At 41.6% G+C, this 22371-nt stretch overlaps 1 long non-coding RNA gene and 1 pseudogene across 1 annotated transcript in view; one reads left to right on the top strand and one right to left on the bottom strand.

Moving 5' to 3' along the window:
• Window positions 1-480, bottom strand: part of LOC148238750 (large subunit ribosomal RNA) — a 1288-nt pseudogene extending 808 nt beyond the window's left edge.
• The window catches only part of LOC148238738 (uncharacterized), a 477006-nt gene that overhangs the window by 153912 nt on the left and 300723 nt on the right, over window positions 1-22371 (top strand). The gene's annotated exons all lie outside the window — the stretch shown is intronic.

Genomic DNA, 22371 nt, shown 5'->3' with positions numbered 1-22371 from the left:
TCTTAGGACACCTGCGTTATTCTTTGACAGATGTACCGCCCCAGTCAAACTCCCCGCCTGGCAGTGTCCTCAGAACGGATCGCGCGGGAACGCGGCGACGTTCGGCGGGCGCCGCCGACGCGCCCGCGACGCCTCGCGGCGCCGCGGGCTGACCGCCGTGACGCACGACGCCGACCGGCTCGCCGCCCCGTGCACGTTTGGCGCTAAAAAACCGTAACGCTCGACCGCGAAGGCCGGCGCACGCTCTCCGCCCAACTGAGTAAGTAACGAAACGATGAAAGTAGTGGTATTTCACTGTCGGTGCGCTTGCGCACCCCTCCCACTTATACTGCACCCCTCATGTCACCTTACAGTACCAGACTAGAGTCAAGCTCAACAGGGTCTTCTTTCCCCGCTGATTCTCCCAAGCCCGTTCCCTTGGCAGTGGTTTCGCTAGATAGTAGATAGGGACAACGTAACTTTCTCTTATCACCTTCCATTGCGTGCACCACTGACAATTATTGGTACTAGAGCCCTACGAGTCCGACCTCAACGGGCGAGCTCCGCGGAGAAGCCGCGGTAGCGGTTGCTCACCCCCCGTAGTACTGGTGTAGCGTTTGACCAGTTGCCGCCGAGAGATCCACACCTCTCTATCGCACTGTAGGTTCGAACGAAGGCGTGCGGTGCACCAACGTTCGGGGAGGTTGGAGGTTGGGCTAGGAAAAGGGTAGAGGTTTGGGGATAGCGGGCGTTGGGAGAGTCGCGCTCCGCTATGAAAGGAGAGTCTCAGAGGGAGACCCTGAGAATAAAAGGACAACAATAAAAGAAAAGAAAAGAAAAACTATTAAGAACGACTCTAGTCCTTTGAATACAAACCTAAATTTATAAAAGATAAACTAAAAAACAAGTGGCACATAAATATAAAGGTAATAAAAACAAACAAGATAAAGAACTAAAGACTAGATGTTAAAACATTAAAACATTACACTAAGACTAAAAGCTAAGACTTAATACTAGTGAGAGGCACACATAAAAAACATGACAAAGAAACAAAGAATGTGCGCCCTACGGAGGGCATACATCATCACGCGTAAGATACGCCTCACAGAAGCGCTGGAAGGCCTTATAATTGGCCTTTGTGGCTACTAAATCTCCATGAGAGGGAGAACCCTCTCTTTCAAGTGTTAAGGCGGAGTGAAGCTCCGCCCTTTCGCTTTGCAACAGTACGCAGTCCCACAGGATGTGCTCCGAAGTCTGATCCGCATGGCCACAGGGGAAGCTTGCGCTTTCCCTGCGTTGGATTCCATGCAGATAAGACCCGAAAGCGCCATGCCTAGTGAAGAACTGCGTCGTTGCGAAATTACAATGAAACCAGCGCTTCTTGAGGCGGTCCTTGACGCGCGGAAAGAAAATAAAGGTCAGGCGACCCTTGTTCGACGAGCACCAACGAGACTGCCACTCGTCTTCCACAGCCTCTCTCGTCGAATTTTGGATCGCCCGGTCTCTTAACGAAGGTCTAAGCCCGGCATCGGGAGGAGGGATTTCCACTCCACCAACCGTGGCCGAGCGACCCCTCCGAAGGTGGAAGATCGCAGCCCTACGCTGCGCCACCAGGTCAACAGGCTCCACGCCCGCGAGCACCAAAAGGGCGTCCGAAGGCGCCGTGGAGTATGCTGCAGTGAGGGTCTTTAAAGGGACCCTCTGCGACTTGTTTAACGCTAACTGCAGCATGCCACGAGACGCCCTCTCCGCAAACACGCTTGACGCGTACGTGACTATAGGAATGTATATAGTCTTATACATCACAAGCTTCGTCCGGAAGTTCAACCCCCACTGGTTGCCACTTAACCGGACGAGCTTGCCGTACGCGTCGCGACTCTTTTGGGCCGCGTATCGGATGTGGGCGGCGGGATTGAATCCGCGAGAGACCTGATAACCCAGGTAGCGGGCGACAGGCTCAAATTTGACCCTGTGGCCGTTAAATAAAATTTTAGGGAGCCGCTCGGAATCCAGCGAGCCCCTAAGCATAACCGCACAGGTTTGGTTATGTGCAAAGGATAACTTGTTATCTTTGCACCAAGAATCTAAGGATATAAGGGCCGTCGTGGCCCGAGATTCGAGTTCCTTTCTGCTGTTGGCGTGAACCAACAGCAGGAGGTCGTCGGCATAGGCAATCAGGTCACAGTGCAGAGGAAGGGGCTCCCTGAGGACATCGTCAAACATGACGTTCCATAACAGGGGGCCCAGGACCGAGCCTTGAGGACAGCCCCTTGCCAGGGTCCTCCACACCAACGACTCACCTGCGTCCATCACCACGCTTCGACCTTCGAAGTACGACCTGATTAAACTTATCAGGTCTCGTGGGACCAATCTCGACTTCAGGGAGTCGATGATGCGAGGCCACCAGGCGCTATCGAAGGCCCCCGAAATATCGAGGAACACTCCGACGCAATACCTGTCTGGTAACGCGTCAACTCGTAATATAAGGTCTCGCATCGCATCCTCCGTGCCGAGACCCGGCCTAAAACCGAATTGACGCTCCGATAAGGGAGCGCAATTCCGACAATGGTTCTCGATACGGGCCACTAGGACCTTCTCCAATAGTTTTCCCAGTGCGGGAAGGAGAGTAATGGGACGATATGCCTTGGGACTCGCTGGATCCGAGGCCCCCGGCTTCCTAAGAATGATCATCCTCCCGGACTTCCAAATGTCCGGGAAGGAGCCTGCCGCTCTACAGTTTTCGAAGACTGTCGCGATGATTGGTGCCGCGACCTTCCACGATCTCCGAATGAGATCGCCGGTCACGCAGTCAATGCCCGGAGAGGCCCTCACACGCAAGCGTCCGAGAGCACTCTCCACCTCAGACTCGGTAATGGGCGTTGATGGAGGAGTCCTCGCATCCTCGCAATACCGAGCTCTTATTAAGGCCTGAGACGGGGAGTCAGCAGAAGCTGGATCACCCGGCATCAGGGCCTCCAGAATGTTGGTCGCGGCCTGGCAGGAATCGATGGCGCACACGCCGTGACTGTCAACGATACCCGACAGCGACGCCATCGCGCGATCGGGCATCATGACGCCCCGGTAGTGGCGGCCCCAGACATTTTTGGCGCTCTCTCTCTCAACAAAGTCCCTCCAGTGACGCCTTTTTGCAGTCCTGATGAGGGATTTATACTTGTTGCGAGAGGACCTAAACACTCCTCTGACTCCAACCAAGGGATCTTCAGAAGGAGCGGAGCCATCGAGAGTTGACCTGCTAAGCCGTTTTACTTCGGCATAGTAGGCCCTCTGAGCCCGGTTGGCCGCGCATCGAGCCTCCGTCAAGGCCATCGTCCACCATTCCGCTCTATTGCGAGATGGCGGTTTTGTATCATAACGCGGGATCGACCCATCAGCCGCCGACAAGATCGCGGTCTGGAGGGCTTCCACCTGGACATTTGGGTTAGGGTCTATATTGTTAAAAAAAGTATTCAATTGATTAGTCAGAAGATGTTCGAATTTCTCCCAGTTCGCCTTACCTAAACGAAACCGCTTTGGAAGCAGACTCCGCTCAGGAGACGGCTGGGAGAAGGGGATGTTATCTCTACAGGGAGAGACCACGGTCAAGTCGAAGGTGATGAGTCGATGATCAGAGAGGCACTCCTGAGTGTGCACTCTCCAATTACTTAAATTTAAAGGCCGAGCTAGGGAATAGAGCGTCGCATCCGGGGTGGACTCACCAGTAGCCGAGACATAAGTCGGCACCGGCTCCTCCACGCCGCACGCGACGCTCAATCCGCTGCTCAGCACAAAGCTGACCACTGCGGAGTTCCCCACAGGATCCCTGTTACGGCGAGCCTGCGAGGTGTCACCCCACAGTGGGTCATGGGCGTTGAGATCGGCGCCGACCACAACGCTGCGTCCAGCGAGAGCATCTAAAGCGGATGATAGTCCCACAATGTGAACCTCACGGGGGTCGCCGTACTGAAAGTAAGCCGACACCACATGAAGACTCACATTAGGGGACGACAAGTGAACGACTGCACGCCACTGATCTGAGAGGTGCCTCAGAAAAGTGACGCACAGTTCGTCGTTGTATACCACAATAGAGGCGCCCGCTGGCTGGATCTCGTAGATCCTAGCATCGCAGCCGGCGCCTGTAGTCTTACCGGAGTGGGTGTAGGGCTCCTGCAGGAGCGCCACATCCACTCCATGAGAATGAGCTCTGGAGCAGAACTCCGCAGTGGCCGCTCTAGACCTGCGGAGATTCTGCTGGGCGAATTTGAGAGACCTTGTAGGGGGGTTAGCCATTAATAAAAGCTACCTCCCTAGCTATGGCTGCTCTGTATACAGGGCAGCACTGGTACCCAGCCCTATGAGCCGGGGACAAGTGCTGTTTTTTGAGACGGCAACACGACGCACAAGCCACCTGCTTGTCTTTATTTGGGCAAGCGGAGCTCTCGTGTGTCTGGAGTCCGCACCAATTGCACGAGGCTTGAGGAGCCTGGCAATTCTGCGCGGAGTGCCCATACAACTGACACTTGTAGCATCTCATGACCCTTATGTGGTCACGAATACGATGTGCCTGCAAGCCGATGTATATTAAGGATTCCTTTGTCTGGAAGGAGTGGCAAATAGGGGGGAGGGAGACAACAACATGTCGAGAGTTGGATACTCTCGACTGAAGGCGCACGAATATTTTTGATTTGAGTAAAAATTCATCCCTAGTTATATTCAGAGACCCCTCAATGTTCTGCTTGTATATTGATGTCAAGAATTCTGAATCATTGTATGTTTCATTAGGGACATTGAGAACTATTGCCCTAGGGTCTTTCGTGCCATGGATGGAGGCTTTCAGGCCTGCTCTCTCTAACGTCGGATTTAAAGCGATAATCCGCTGGGCTCTATTTGCCGCTAGGAGGCCGGTTGAATTTTTGCCCATAGTGGGAAGAATCTTTTTAATTTGTAATTTTTCAGTTGCAGGGTTTATAACTTTGGTGAAGGCTGCAACAGCCTCCGCCGAAGACCCAATGTTATCATTTATGGGTGTGAGACGCACCATAGATGAGAGAGACTGAGGTTTCGGCCTGATTGGAGATTTGCCCCTCATCTCATTAACAATACTGGCCATAGTGGGCTTCGGAGGGGCCAACATGCGCTCAATACGCGCAACCGTCAGCTCCAGCTTCCTGATGGCCTCGGTTTGAGGAGTCTCAGAAACGACCGGAGCCGCCGATTGCACGCTTGAAGAAAGACGGGCCACCAGTTGATGCAGTTCCCGTCTCTGGACACTTGATATTCTCTCCAAGGAATCGACATAGTCGTCGAGTTCCTTGGAGATGGCGGCTGGGGAGGAATTGTCCTCCTCAATAGTTTTGGTTTTTGTAAGAGGAGGGAACTCCTCTCTTGCACGTTTGGGTGCGGCTTGGATAGTTTTGGGCGATACCGAAATAGCCCTTTTTCCGGGGGCTTCCACTTGTGTCTCAGGGGCTGTCCCCGAGGCTGGTGGCTTGGCAGATCCTGCCGCAACTCTTTGGTCACCCGATCTGGTGACCAAACCCTTTCTAGAGTCGGGAAGAGAAGTAGCAGAGAGCGGGTCTATATCCCCGTCAACTCCTATTTTAGAGCGGGCCCCCTTTTTGGGGGCCGGCTGTTTAGACATATTTCCAAACTTATATAAATACTTATTAAAAGATAAAGAAACTTATAGAAAATAAAGAAACTTATAGAAAATGAAAACTTAATATATTATAAAGATGGAGCTCGTGACGCTTTCTGACACTTATATAATCAGAAAAACGCCGCAAGTAAAAACTTAAATAAGAGCTTAAATAAAATAATATTCGCTCGTGACGCTTTCGCACTACACTAAATTTTTACAAGTGCCCGAAAGCATCACAAGTGGTACTATCTACAACTAAAAAAAAAATGAAAAGAAAAACTAACACTCGTAACGCCTCAAGTGAAAGCGTCACGAGCGATTTTTGAATTATAAAAAAGAGAACCGCCCGCGGCGCTTCAAACGTAAGCACCACAAGCGATTCTCGAATAAACAAAAAGAAATACCACCACCAAAAATTTATATATAAAATAAAATATTATTAAAATACAAAATAAAAAAGTTGGCAAACCCTGGCCTCAGTGGTTGAGGGCCCCTGCCTCTTGCTCCGCCCTCAGGCGTGCACGCCCAAGTGGGCGTCACCTGTGTGTATTGTTACCACGTATTATTGTCACACACTGTAGTTTATTATTGTCACAATGTCTTTATACAACTATCTGTCAGGCACGAAAATGCCAGAAATCCTGGAGCGATCCCCCCAACACAAGTGTCGTCGGAACCGCAACAAGACTCTGCCCGCGCCAGACAAATTTCAGCTCTGTAAGAGCCCTGGGGACGCTTCGGGAGCCGATTTGGATGGAGCACGCAACACACACGTCCACCCGCAACGGCTACTAAAGCGCGAGTTCGGTTTATATCCTCTGAGCTGTCAGAGTGACAGCTGTCAGTTAGCAGCAGTGGCTCGGGCCGCGCCGGTGTCTTTGTTTACTTTTTGACAATTTTGTCTCTGTGGGCTAATTATTGTTTGTTTCGCGGCTTTTATTACTGTAAATTGTTCCTCGGATTTCTGCGCGTCGAATGGCGTGCCTCCGGTCGGCAGGGGTCGAGGGCTAGGGCTCCTGAAGCCTGTTTAGCGCGCGTCCCCTGAGCTGTCAGGCAGCGGCGGCGGGTCTAAATCCACGCCGCCGCAAAAAATGGCGTCCGCTTAGGTCTTTGTTTATGTTTTTCAAAAATTGATTTGCGGGCTTATTATTAAACGGTTCGAATCTTTTATTATATCGGCGTGTTCTTTAGATCTTTGCGCGTCTTATGGTGCGCCTCCGGTAGGCCGGGGCTGAGGATCGGAGCCGTTAGGGCGCCTCCAAACGCGTCCTTCAAGCTGTCAAACTGGCGGCGGCGGCTCGGGCCGCTCCGGTGCCTTTGTTTATTTTTTGGAAAATTTGTCTCTGCGGACTAATTATCGTTTATTTCACGGCTTTTATTACTGTTAATTGGTCCTCGGATTTTCGCGCGTCGAATGGGGTGCCTCCGGTCTTCCGGGGCCGGTTTAGGGCGCGTCCCCCGGTTGGGTCGAGGGCTAGGGCTCCTGAAGCCTGTTTAGGGCGCGTCCCCTGAGCTGTCAGGCAGCACGCCGCGGCAAAAAATGGCGTCCGCTTAGGTCTTTGTTTATGTTTTTCAAAAATGGATTTGCGGGTTTATTATTAAACGGTTGGAATCTTTTATTATATCGGCGTGTGCTTTAGATCCTTGCGCGTCCTATGATGCGCCTCCAGTAGGCCGGGGCTGAGAATCGGGGACGCTAGGGCGCTCCCAAAACGCGTCCGCCGAGCTGTCAAAATGGCGTTCGCGCAGCCACGCGGGGGCCGTTAATAAATGCAAACCGTGATATCTCCACTTATCTTTTGTAGAATCTCTTGTTAAATGTCTCCGTCTATTCATCTCCAGCTCCGGAAGGTCCTCGTCAAAGACTCAGCACGATCGGGGCAGGAATGCCGACTCAGGAGTCAAAGGCCACAGGCGGCTCGGGCCGCGCTGGGGCCTTTGTTAACTTTTTTGAAAACCGTCTCTGCGGGCTAATTATTGTCTATGTCACGACTTTTGTTATTGTAAAACAATCCTCGGAATTCCGCGCGTCAAGTGGCGTGCTTCCGATCGGTGAGGGCGGAGGGTTAGGGCTGCTGGGGCCGGTTCGAGTCACGCCCCGAGCTGTCAAGCGGCGGCGGTGGCGCTAAAGTCACGCCGTGGCCTTTGTTTATGATATTTTGATTTTCTACAAACGCTCGTCGCGGGCCAATTATTAATTAATACGCGGCTTTTTTATGATTAACCTGTTCGGCAGGTCCTCGCGCGTGCAATGGCGTGCCTCCGGTCGGCCGGGGCAAAGGATTGAAGGGCGAAGGTTTTCAAAACGCGTCCTCTGAGCTGTCAAAATGGCGTTCGCGCGACCACTCGGGGGCCGTTACAAAATGTAAATCGCGATGTCTCCACTTATCTTTCGTCGATTCGCTTGCTGAAAGTCTTTGTTCGTCTCCTGCTCCTGATGGTCCATGTCGAAACTTGGCACGATCGGGGCAGAAATGCTGCCTCAAAAGTCGAAACACGCGGAGCGCCCGTAGAACACGTCCACACGGCTCGACGTTCAGAGCACGACCTCAACCGTCTGAGAAGCAGGCTCCGCTCCGAAGGTGACGGGGAAAATGGGAGATTAACTCTACGAGAAAAGACCGCGGTCAGGTCGAAGATGATAAGTCGATAGTCGGAAAGGCACTCCTGAGTGTGCACTTTCCAATTAAATATATTTAAAGGCCGAGCTAGGGAATAGAGCGTCGCATCCGGGATGGACTCTCCAGTAGCCGAGACGTAAGTCGGCACCGGCTCTTCCATGCCGTATGCGACGCTCAATCCACTGCACAGCACAAAGCTGACCACTGGAGAGCTCCCCACAGGATCCCTGTTACGGCGAGCCTGCGAGATTTCACCCCACAGTGGGTCATTGGCAGAGAGAGTTATTACTTTTATCCTTTGCTTAAACCACTGCCGTTACCGGTAATAAGGCCTTTTTAAGGGCTATATGAGCTGGAACCACCCCCCGTAGTACTACGTTATTTGTTTAGAGTGTCAGTAGTGTTTCTCTCGAGTGTTTTTGGGAAACGCTCTCCTGACACACCTGCGTAATATCGCTTAGCTTTTGCTTTGCATTAGCTTTGCTTGCCCCTGCATTTTCAAGTTTCATCCTTAGAAGTCACTTTCGTGCTTCCTCCGTTCCAGTTTCGACTTCCGGACCTTAAGGGCCTGGCTTTTTTTAGCCTGCTGGTTAGAAATTGCAGTGCTTCGCTCGTCATTGGTAGTCCAAAGGACGCTACCTCGGTTGGGTGTTCACGAGTTGACTTCCTCTTAAGGACCTGGGGTTTTTCAAGTCCGAAAGAGGTCCTTCACTCTCCCACACTGTTAATGGCGAACTTCAGCGTGTGGTTGACTGGTGCCAAGTGGGTTATGGGCATTAAGGTCGGCGCCGACCACAATTCTGCGTCCGGGGAGAGCATCTAGAGTGGATGAAAGTCCTTCGATATGAATCTCACTGAGTCGCCATAATGAAAAAAAGCAGACACACATGCAGACTCATACCAGGGCATGACAGATGAACGACTGCACGCCAGTGATCCGAGAGATGTCTCAGAAAAGTGACGCACAGTTCGCTATTGTATACCACCATAGAGGCGCCCGCCGGCTGGATCTCGTAGATCCTAGCATCGCAGCCGGCACCTGTAGTTTTACCAGAGTGGATGTAGGGCTCCTGCAAGAGCGCAACATCCACCCCAAGAGAGGAGGCCCTAGTGCAGAACTCGGCAGTGGCCGCTCTAGACCTGCGGAGATTCTGCTGGGCAAAGGCGACAACAGGACGCACAAGCCGTCTGCTTGTCCCTGTTTGGGCAAGAGGAGCTCTCATGCGTCTAAAGTCTGCACCAATTGCACGATTGCTTGTGGAGCCCTAAAATTTTGTGCGGAGTGTCCATAGAGTTGGCACTTAAAGCACCGCATGACCCGAACGTGATCCCGAATGCGGTGCGCCTGCAGCCCTATATAGATGATGCTTTGCTTGATGAGGAAAGAATGGCAAGAGGGGAGAAGATATGCAACTACATGTCGAGAGTTCGGGACCCTCGAAATTAATCGGACGACGATTTTAGCGTTTTTCAGGAAATCCGCCTTTGTTATATCTAGCGCATCCTCCACGTTCCGTTCGAACATAGAGGTTAAAAACTCTTCATTCTCTTGAGCGTCACTAGGGACGCCCAAGATAATAGCTAGAGGGTTTTTCATTCCCTGGAGGGTGGCCCTCAATCCAACCTTTCGCAAGGCAGGATTAAGTTCCACTATGCGTTAGGCCTCTGATCTGTTCGCTGCTATTAGTTTTGTGTAATTTTTTCCCGTTACTAATTTTTCCTTTTTAATTTGCAATTTTTTAGTAACTGGATTTACCGCCTTCTTAAAGGCAGCAACCGTCTCCTTAGAAGATTTAATTTTATCCTCCAAGGGGACAAGGCGAACCACGGATGAGAGTATTGGGGTTTTGGGTCCTGTTGGAGTGGTACCCCTCATCTCGTTGATAGCCATTGTAGGCTTTGGTGTGGAAATAATGCGCTCAATACGGGAGATTGTCTGTTCTATTCTCTTAATTGCCTCCAAGGGAGGATCACCAGAAGTGGTTGGTGCAGAACATTGTATACTGTTTGAGAGACGAGCCACCAATTGGTGTAGTTCTCGCCTCTGGGAGCTGGAAATTCTTTCAAGGGAGTCTATGTAGTCATCAAACTCCTTTGAAATTACATTCGTAGGATGAAGTACGTTAGTATTACAGATCGGGAGAAGATGAGGAAAATCCTCTTTCGGTCGCTTAGGAGCTGCCTGCGGCGACACAGAAATAGCTCTCTTTCCCGGAGCCTTGACACAGCAGTGGGCTCTACAGAGAAGGAAGCTGTTTTTTCGGTAGTTTTACTTTCACCGGAACTTGTTATTGTGCCCCGAGAGGAAGGTTTTGGAGCTACATCGTCAGCTCCAGCAATTCCAGATTTAGTACGGGCCTCCTTTTTAGGAGCCGGTTGTTTAGACATGATTATTAATATAAATAAAATTCACAGTAGTATGTGATCGTTATTAATAAATATTGTCGCTCGTGACGCTTCCAAAGACTTGTATAATAATTTCAAGACATCCATATCGTATTGCGCAAGCTTTTCGATCCATCGTGCTATTTTACCTTAAGGCTTTTTGAAGCTAAGCAGCCACTTAGGCGTAACACGATCTGTTCGTACAGCGAATCGACGGCCGTATAAATAGTGGTGATACATGTCTACAGCTCTGACGACGGCCTATAGCTCCTTCCTGGTTACGCAATAATTTCGCTCGGCCGAGTCGAGCGTGTGACTATAATAGGTCGATAGGCCGCTCATCGCTGTTTTGCAACTGCGATAGTACAGTTTCCACACCATGTTCACTAGCGTCCGTTTCCAAAATAAATTGTCCTCCCGGTTCCGGAAAAGACAATATAGGCGCAGTCACTAAGCTAATTTTTAACTGTACAAACGCACTATTACACTTTTGTGACCACTTAAATCCCCTGTCCTTTTCGGTAAGTTCGAAAGGCGGTCTTTTGCTCGTTTGATGAGCTCTTCCAGCCTCCCAGATAATTGGCTTCAAGCGGCTCTGCAGGTGACCTTTGGCGAAGGCGAGTACAATCTTAACCCATCCGTGCCTGTGGGGTCTATTGACTCCCCCAACTTTTTGGTTTTTCTCAAATAACTTATTTAATATAAATCCTATTTGTCGCAAACTTTTTGTATTTGTCAAAAATAGTTTAAAGAATAAATATTAATAATAAAAATTGTACTTTATTATCTCCAATCGCGAGAAAAAAATAAAATCAACTCTAATCGCTACTGCCGCCGTGTGATTTGTATACCTGAGTCAGTTTTTAGAGAAATTCGCCTTCTAAAAATTTCGCGCGGCGCCCCCTCCACGCGGTTCCTTCAACGCTTTATCGCAAACCACACCGTTACCCAAAAAGACATATAGTACAAATACAAATTCGATCGTTATTGTTATTTTATTTCCCACGTTACTTTATAAATTCTAATGATCGGCTGATCGACTTGTAACTGACGAAGAGTTGCTTAGAATTTTGCAAGATTCTGACGAGAGTGGTAATACGATAGCGATATCGATATTGATAATACATGCAAAAAAGACATTTCTCCGGTAAATCGTATCGAAGTTGAAGCGTTTATAGGCATCCTATTATCTTCTGGAGGATTGAATGGGGGTAAAATACAGTTCAAAGAATTATGGACAACAAACGAACTGTTCAAACAATATTTTTATTCAGCGGCCATGTCTAGAGATAGATTTTCGGTACTCAGATTTGATGATCGTTTGACCAGAGAAGATATTTTTTAATAAATGCATTTTATTGTACTCACGTGTACATAATCACAATTTATAGTTTATTTTTCCGAGCAGCTGCAGGTTATTTCTTATATGTATTCATATAATATTTATTACAATTTGCCGAAGTAACTGTGGCTACATACTCGTTTACATATACATGTGTTATAAATATACAGATAATGTTATCACTTAAATATCCTTTTATATATATTATTATATTATTGTTTATGTTATCGTAGGATATTTCTCAATTTTTATGTAACCGTATAAATAGGCCCGACCCACTGGTAAAAAGGAGAATCATAGTGGGATTTGTGAACGGAGGCCGAACGCTAGACGTTGCTTCGAATGTAAATAATTAATTCAAATATTTATTAGAGACAACAAATGAAAAAAATAAAATAATTACAATAAATGAATTAGAACATTATTTTTGCTCCTTTATGACAAAAATAAAATTGGTGGCAGCGGATGGGATCCCGACACTCCAACTGAAGAAGGAGCAACAGAAGTGCAGCTCCTGAAACTACGGACTTAGACTTTCCAGTCTTTCAACCGGGACCCGAACAAAAATTCTCTTAAATCGTCAAGTCAAGAAATCTCAAAGAAGATCAAACTACTGAAAATCAACATCGCCTGTGGGTCCACCACCAAGTTGATAGAAGACGTAAAATCTTCGATTTCCATACCAAGACGAGTAAAGCAGCCATACGGACATCTGCGTGAAGGAAACTCCCGAGACGAGCAGCCTTCGATTTCAAACGAAATACGTAGAGAGAATCAACAACTTCACAGAAGAAACCTCGTTCGAGCAAGAGCCGCGACAGCAGCAGACTCAGAAAACGAAGACCTTCATACCAGCACAGCCCCTCAGAAGACTACATTCCGCACGAGCAAAAGCCGCGACAGCAGCAGACTCGGCAGACGGAAGATTCCCTGATTGAGCGAACGCAACGACGAAGGAAGTTCTACCCCTGAATCCAGCAAGATCTCATCACACCAGACAAGATGTTCAAGAACGTCGTAGTACTGTGAGTCTATCTTTGCTATATTTTCGGGTTGTCCAAATTATTTACATACCGATACATTCTGATCTCATATTAAACTACACATAACACACATACATAGCCACATAATCAAAAATGTCTATTCCAACATCTCCAATAGTTACTAACAACTCCAAAAATGGATCGATCAATCTCTCTCTCGAAACACTTATGAAATTCGTACCTACATACGATGGAAATCAAAAAGATCTCTATCCTTTTATTAACGACTGTGACACAGCGATAAACCTCTGTTCCTTAGAACTAAAACCAATTTTACTAAAATACATAATTCATAATGTCACAGGCAAAGCTAAATATTCCATAGCGAATTTTCAATATGATTCTTACGAAGAATTTAAAGAGTTTTTAATCTCCTCGTTCGGAGAAAATAAACATTCATCACAACTAGAATACGAACTTAGAAATTGTAAACAAAAACCAGGAGAACCAGTCATAAATTTCATCCAAAAAGTAGAAATCTGTACTAACAATTTAATAGGATCGATAAGGCTATCAGTTATAGATAAAAAGGAAATATTTGGACGTATTAAACAAATAGAAGATAGTGCCTTAAATACTTTCATATTCGGATTAAATCCGGAACTCTCAACTCCTGTTAGACTTACGAAACCTAAAACTCTTTCAGAAGCTTCTAATACAGCATTAGAAGAAGAAAAGTTTCTAACCGCATTCAGAGAAATGCATATCAGTTCACCCTTAATATGTAACATTTGCAAACGACGCGGACATAATGCTTCTACATGTCGAAATAATAATAACTGATTTCCAAGATACCAAAATAACTACAATAACATAAATATCAAAGAGGAACGAAAAATAAACCAATTTAGCGCGAGTAAAAATCCATCAAAATTCTGTCGTTATTGTAAAAGGAATAACCACACGATTGACGAATGTAGAATTAGAATATATAACAATGAAAAATACGGTAAAAATCAATCTAATCAAAGTCGCGATCATTTAAACTCCAGGAATTCCGAGACAGCTGCCGTGTCCCGGAATATAAAAAACATTGAAGGCAGAATATTAACATTGAAAAATACAACCGCTTTTGTAACTTTAGATTGTTATCAAGCAGATAGACCTCTTAAATTTCTTATCGATACCGGAGCGGATATATCAATCGTAAAATTAAACTCATTAGAAAGTGAAGATATAGTCGACGAATCAATAAAAGTAACCCTTCGTGGTATAGATAATTCTGATAACCCAACAAAAACATTAGGAGTTATCAAACTGACTTTTCCTTTCGATGAATATATAATTCGTCATAAAGCTCATATTATCGCACCTAATCAAACAAACATTCCCTTGGACGGAATATTAGGAAACGATTTCTTAAAATCATACAAGGCAATAATAGATTACGAAAATAATTACCTACTCGTTAGAGATAAGAGACTAAATATTCTACACCATTATTCTGATAAACAAGTTACGTTAAACCCTAGAACTGAAACAATAGTTTTATTAAATGTCTTAAATCCGGAAATAAAAACAGGAATCTTGCCTGAAACAGAATTATCCGAATATTTTAATGAATTTTTCTAGACATGTTATAAATGTATAAATGCATCAATTCAAGTCATTATTAAGTGGTTCTCAACATGTGGTTCGCCGGAAATAGAAAATAATTAATACATTTCTTTATTATTAGATTTTAAAATTGATTGATGATTTTAAAATTATAAAAACAAGTAATGTAGGAATTTAAATAAAAATAATTTAAATTGAATTAACGAGCGGTTCTCAAACTTTTTCAAATTTCTAAAAACGTTTTCCAGCACACTTTTTTTTTGGACAGTGTAAACAAAGAAAAAATATAATATTTTGTACACAAATATATAAATATGTATATTTAAAAATAATTTATTAGGGAAATCGGTTTATTTAGAAATTAAGTCAAATTACATAAAATGAAAAATACGATGTACGTATATAAAAAGTACAAGACACTAAAAATTTATCATATCATTAACCATTGGATAGTATTGGATTACTGAGAATCTCAAGACTGTCAGTTTAGTAAGATTCTAATGTTTTTTTTTTTCTATCCTGTTATAAGGAAATTCCAACATGTTTTTTATGAGTAAATATTATCTCCCGTCAGATATTACTGGTTTACTGGAAATACCGAATCTCAGTGAAACATTTTTTTAGAAAGTGGGAATTTTTCGAGTTATTATTTTTGAATTATTAGCACGATACACATAAAAACTGGGATAAGAATTCAGTTTTAGTTATACTATCGTGTTAAGCGCATCTGGTTTTCGTGTGCTCGAGTGAATATTCGAAAAATATTACGAACTGTTTATAAAACATAGTTATTTAGTTACATACGAGTGTAGAATCTACGTGAAAATAATTACAGTGTATGTTATTTAATATAGTGCTAAATATATATAGATATTCCAAGTGACAATAAAAATTATAGTGATAGTGATTTAGTCTTCTGTTCATGAAAGAAATCGTCCACGTGTTATGATACTCGTTAGAAAAATATTTAGAAGACACTTTACAAGATGGCAGCCGGTCAAAAGAGCGTGCGTCAAATGAGCGCCGTCATATAAGCGCTGCATTATAAGCGCTGCGTCATAAGAGCGTTGACCAAAGTAGCGCTGTAACAAAATAGCGTGCGTCAAATGCGCAGAGAGTCATATGAGCGCTTTAAAAAAGAGCGCACGTCATAAGAGCGCAAAAATACTTGGAGAATATCAAGTAATGAATATTTTAGGAATTAGGTATATAAAATATAAGTAAATTGTGAGAAATTTACAAAGAATTAAAATTCACAAGATATAGGCGGTAAAATTAGTATTTTATGTGCCAGAGCGTAATGACGATTAAAATGATTAGTCAATGAAAACATTATTATTTATTAATTATTACGTACATTCGAAAGTATGGCTTCCCATCCCCATACGTACGATATACATATATTTTGTACTAAAATGAAACGCTGATTTTAAATCTATCATTAGATTTGTTCGGTAATGTTTCATTAAATTGACAAATATATATCTACTCTACCTGCAATGAATGCATAAAGTTTAGGGCAGGTTTTTTTTGCTATTTGACGCTATACCTTTTTTGCTATTTGACGATAAACAGTTGGTTGGTACCAACTGTTACGCTCTGGCACATAAAACACTAATTTTACCACTTATATCTCGTGAATTTTTATTTTTTTAAATTTCTTACAATTTACATATATTTTGTATACCCAGTTCCTAAAATATTCATTACTTGATATTCTCCAAGTATTTTTGCGCTCTTATGACGTGCTCTCTTTTGTCAAACGCTCATATGGCTGTCTGCGCATTTGACGCACGCTATTTTGTTACAGCGCTACTTTGGTAAACGCTCTTATGACGCAGCGCTTATAAGGCAGCGCTCTTTTGACGCACGCCCATTTGTCCGCGCTCATTAGTGACGTTGCCTTACAAGACACAAAACCTTATTGGAGATAACTTGTTGCACGTTATTAAACGAATAGATACCATAATCAACACTTTAACAGATACAAACCGAAAATAAAATCTAAAAAATGGGTGGATGTATTGGTACCAGAATTAAAAAATTGATTTAAGTTGATATTGCTAACGGGCCTGGTAAAAAAAGGCTCATTACACATGTATTGGTCAATAAATCCACTAATAGGAACCCCAATATTTACGAAAACCATGAGTAGAAAAAGGTTTTATCAAATATTACGTTACCTGCATTTTTCCAATAATGAAAATGTTCCTGATAATGTAGGGTGACTATTCAAAGTATAAAAAAGAATTGATTACTTCTCTGAAAGATTCCAAAATATATACAAACCAAGCCAAAACATATCTCAGGATGAGGGTATGATCCCATGGTATGGAAGATTAAATTGTCGCGTATACAACCACAGTAAGCTCATAAAGTACGGTATAGTGATAAGAATTGTATGTGAACTAGTGTCAGGATACATGTCGAAATTAAAAATATATTCAGGACCTGGAATTTTGTTACAAGATTCAATATCACATTTAACATCAGACAATGAATACAAATGGCATCATTTTTATATGGACAATTTTTATAACAGTGTCGAAATAGCAAAAAAAAATTTATTTGAAAAAAATTAGAATCTGTGATACTATAAGGAAGAATCGGGGCTTATGTGCAAAGACTGTGGTTTTACATGTTGGAAAATGTTTCTCTTCGTATCATTTAAAAAAAGCTATTAGTTTCATTTAAAAATAAAAAAATATTAACGTTCATTATGTGTATCGTAAATCTCCAAGTGCATCGATTTCCAATTTATTCATCTGACACTTTAAACTTTCATTATATAACTAGTTATTGTGAAAAGTGATTTACACGTGAAAGACAATGTACAATATCTGTGTATGTGCCTGGAAGAAGAAAGAACCGCGTTACGATGGAGCGAATTACAACGGTGAGTGAATATTTTATTGCAAATGAATTATACATCAATAAACTCGTATCAGTAAAAATGTCATTTCCACTTTTGAAGATAATCATTTGCACAAAATATCACAATGCGAAAAAAAAGTGTGCTTGAAAAAAGTTTCTACAAATTTGAAAATGTTTGAGAACCGCTGATTTACTAAATTTAAATTATTTTTATTTAAATTTCTAGGTTATTCGTTTTTATAATTTTAAAATCAAGATAATCATTTTAAAAATCTAATAATAAGGAAATGTAATAATTAATTTTTATTTCCGGCGAACCACATGTTGAGAACCACCTAATAATTACTTGAATTGATGCATTGATACATTTATAACATGTCTAGAAAAATTCAACGAAATATTCTGACCGTATCAAAAGATACATAAATTTAAATAAAAAAGGTAAAATTCGCGAAGATTTGCGAAAAAGTGCCGGTATTGAGCGTAAGTCTGGTAGTGAAACTGCCGGTCGGTAAAGTGTTAAAAGTGAATTTCGAATAAAATGTGTAACATCTGATGGTGGTAAATTTAAAAGCAAAACAAGTATAAGCTTTGTTAGAAAAAAATATGATTTTTATAAAAATGCACTATTCACCAACAGGTACTGTAGAAAACATTTAAATTTATTGTGTATTATTAAAACAGTTATATCAACCGTAAACTTTATTAACTCTCGTGAACTTAACCGTCATCAGTTCTGTGACTATTTTTTTATCATAATATAAGCCGTATATTTCGACTTTCTCTACCATACAGTAGTCCAATGGCCCAGTCATGGTATAGGTTGATTAAGATTTTTTAAATCATAGGAGCGATTAAAATTTTTTTTTAACGAAAAACCCCGCCCTCGGCTATTATTATCTCATGGTAAATAGATTTGAGAATTAGCCTTTGCTGCAGATATCATGAGATTTCTTAACAGATTGAACTTAGAGCTAAACAGAAAAACAGTACTTATATTTAAAATTTACCCTACATTTGAATATTTGAGAGAAACGATAAAGCTCATTTTAATTTTGCTTCCTGGCCCGCTGAGCTTAAAATATTTACAATCTGGTCCTTCACAAAAAAGGTTTGCCGACCCTTGGCCTATGGTATTAGACGAGTAAAATAACCTTGTCTATATTCTTCAGTCATATGTTTTACAGAGAGACTTTCAAAGTGCGTCATGGCGATTTTACAACTTTATATTTAGATTGTCTTGTATAACTGGAATGTCGCAGTCCTTAAGGCGATGAACTGATATCCAAGAGGCTATCTGTTCAGGTCCCCGCAGCAAACTAAACATTTTAATAATAGGAATGCGCTATTATTAAAATTAGGCCCTAGCTGCTAAGCGACATCTATTGATTGTAAGCTGTAATTATAGTTAACAATATATAATAGATATCATCACTAATTTACAAACTGCGTTTTAAATCTTATCCAATTAAATGTGTAAGTGTTGATTATGTTGTGCATAAACGGCTTTTATCAATAGTTTTTCAATGATGGATATTTGAGTCATCCACCTTTCGAGTGTTAAATATGGATAGATTTATATAAGTACAATACAATTCTAAAACTCAATGAAAAAATATATCTTACAAGACTTTTAACCTTTTCACCGCGGATGACTTCTATGGGTGTCATCAAGAAAATCGCCAGTACTCATTGGACATTTAAAGGTGAACATAAGCGTAAAAATTTGAGCCTAATAAAATGGCTTTTTAGTATAATTTAAGGCTGTAAATCACTTGAATTATTTGAACCATAATATTTTTAAAAATATGGCATGAATAGGTGCTCCCACATATTAACAAATTTCAAAATGATAATCTAAAGTGATAATCTAAATGCAATCGGGGCCAGGCCCCACCCAATTTTTTTGTACATAAAAAATATTAGGTGGGGCCGGTAAAGTTTTATTATATTTTGTGAAAATGATCAATTTTTCTATTTAGACAAATATTCTACAAGTTTTTCGTATGTATTTGCCCATTTGAGGCAGAAATGATAAATATTACATTGTTTTTTTGTGGGGATCTGTTTTGGATTGGCAGGCGTTCTTACACCTAGAGCGAACCAGCGTAGTTTGGCCTCGTGGATTTATTTTTGAATTTTTAAGTTTTGAATTTATTAAAACAGTTTTTAATAATATAAATAAATTGATCATAAAAAAACATTACATTAAAAGATTATCCTAAAACTTAAAACTTTAAATACTTGTACAAGATTTAAAATTGGTAGAAATAGTTTTAGCATAAACCCATACTATTATTGTCACAGTAATAATATCATTAAAACACAGATTACAAATTCTGTTTTACATAATTCAGTAATTTACTAGCTCGAAAATAAATTAAATGTGTCGAGACCAATATTATCATTTGAGTTGAGTACCCATGTCGATAGTTGTCAATCACTCATTTTATTAGTGCGAGCGAGTAAGCGAGCTCTGCTTGCATAACAGCATCTCGCTCTTTTTTCCGTCTTACAAATTTTATTTTTATTTCATAACAGACCCACAATATAAAGTAAAATTATGCACAATTAGAGAATATGATCCCGTTTCATCCCATATCATAAAAATATAGATGCCCTTTGAAGGAAAAAATCAGTTTTAGAGCAATAATTGCCAACCTAAATCTGTCAGTCTAGCGCGAGGCCGTACTAACACTGCACACTTTGACCATGTTCCGATGAAAAGTTTTACAATAAACTTACACTTGTAAATTTAAGATTATTGAGTTATTTGCATAAGTTAAAAATTCAATATTACTGAAATGTGTTTAACAGAAGTCTTTATACTATTAATAAATTTAAATTTTCAAAATTTGCTTGAGCACAAAGCCTACAAATGCATTCAAAGTTTTGTCGACATATTGTCGACGTTCGAGTGCAACGCTTGAAATACGATGTCGACACATAGTCGACTTACGAGCGCAAAGGGCTAATTATAATAATAAATAATGATAAAAATTGAATTTGCTCAGATTGATTTTCGAGCCGCCAGTAATGCGATTTGTTGTTTCAACCAATCAAAAATAAGCATTCAAATAGCTTCGACCAATGAAAAATAAGCATACAAATTCAAATAGACAGTACCGTGACAACACTTTTAAATAATTATTATTTAATAATAAAATTTTGCTATGCGACAATAATTTTCATTAATTCGTCATTTGACTGAATAAAAATTAAATATATACATGATGTGTTGAGGATTAGAATAATACATTGATTAAACTAGATAAACAATCATAAAATAATCTTCGTAATGAAATTTTCAAATTTTGAATTCCCGGCGACGGGCTTCGAGGCCTAAAATTGTGTTTTTGCTTTTATAAATAATCAGATTGCAAATTAACTAGGTGTGTTATAACTATGAAAATTAAATATATACATAATGTGTTTAGGATAAGAAGAGTACATTGATTACATTAGATAAACAATCATAAAACAACCTTTGTAATGAAATCTTCAAATTTTGAAATCCCGTCGCCGGGCTCCGAGGCCGAATAGAGTTTTTCTTTTATATTACATAAACATTATCATTGCTTTCCGATTTAATACACATATACGTTAGATTTTAAGAATTGCAAATAAACCAGTTATGTTTTAAACATGAACGTGTAATATATCCTTAGTATGTGAGGATTGAAAGTTAATTCAATTTTTATTTTTATTATTATAATTAAATATATTTCCTTCATTTACGTGTATTGTTACACACTGTTCATACAAAGCGATACGATTTACAGAGTAGAGAATTGAACGGAGAATGTTTCATTGAAAGTTATGCGCGTCCGGAAGCGGAAGCGGCTTAGAACAATTATATATAAGAAGAAGATTGGAAATGGCAAAATTACGATTGATGAACAGGCTGCATTATATTACTAACCGATTTTTATAGTATCACACATTCAAAAGAAAAATTGATCCAATGTATATTTCAAGATATCACATATTACTAGTATTTCAAGATATTACACATTACAAAAGTTATCAAGATATCACACATTATAAAAGTTATCAATGGTTAAGTGAACGTGCAATATTAGCTGAAAAAAATGTGGATGTAAATGTTATTAATATTGTCATTTATTATGTGTTACCACGCGAAACATATACTTATAAATCAGTAGATACTGTTATGAATCAAGATGAAGCAGTAAATTATCCAACTGCATTCTTGAATTCAGTTGATTTAGCTGGACGTCTGTCTGGAATGGCGGAAGCTGTTGGATCTCCCACTCGCTAATCCACGATTGCAAAGTACGCCCGCCCGCCAAGTTTTGCCACTCTCAGCATTGCCAATTTGGAGTTTAAACAATTGGCCGACCTGAAACAATTAAGGCCCTCATTAACAGAATTCTCCAAGCCGTCACCTATTTCAGTGAAGTTACATAGTATTTCACTCGTTTGAATGATCCCAGAGTTATCAGATTCCCCACTAGCTAAATCTTTAAAATCCTTTGTTGATCCATAGACATAGATCAACAAAACTCGCCCGCCTAAAGATATCACACATTATAAAAGTTATCAATGGTTAAGTGAACGTGCAATATTAGCTGAAAAAAATGTGGATGTAAATGTTATTAATATCGTCATTTATTATGTGTTACCATGCGAAACATATACTTATAAATCAGTAGATACTGTTATGAATCAAGATGAAGCAGTAAATTATCCAACTGCATTCTTGAATTCAGTTGATTTAGCTGGACGTCTGTCTGGAATGGCGGAAGCTGTTGGATCTCCCACTTGCTAATCCACGATTGCAAAGTACGCCCGCCCGCCAAGTTTTGCCACTCTCAGCATTGCCAATTTGGAGTTTAAACAATTGGCCGACCTGAAACAATTAAGGCCCTCATTAACAGAATTCTCCAAGCCGTCACCTATTTCAGTGAA

Source organism: Plectrocnemia conspersa, unplaced genomic scaffold, assembly GCF_051122295.1.
Source record: "Plectrocnemia conspersa isolate PC_06_02 unplaced genomic scaffold, ASM5112229v1 ptg000001l, whole genome shotgun sequence".
In the NCBI taxonomy this organism is placed as follows: domain Eukaryota; kingdom Metazoa; phylum Arthropoda; class Insecta; order Trichoptera; family Polycentropodidae; genus Plectrocnemia; species Plectrocnemia conspersa.
This window is presented reverse-complemented; position numbering and strand designations above follow the sequence as displayed.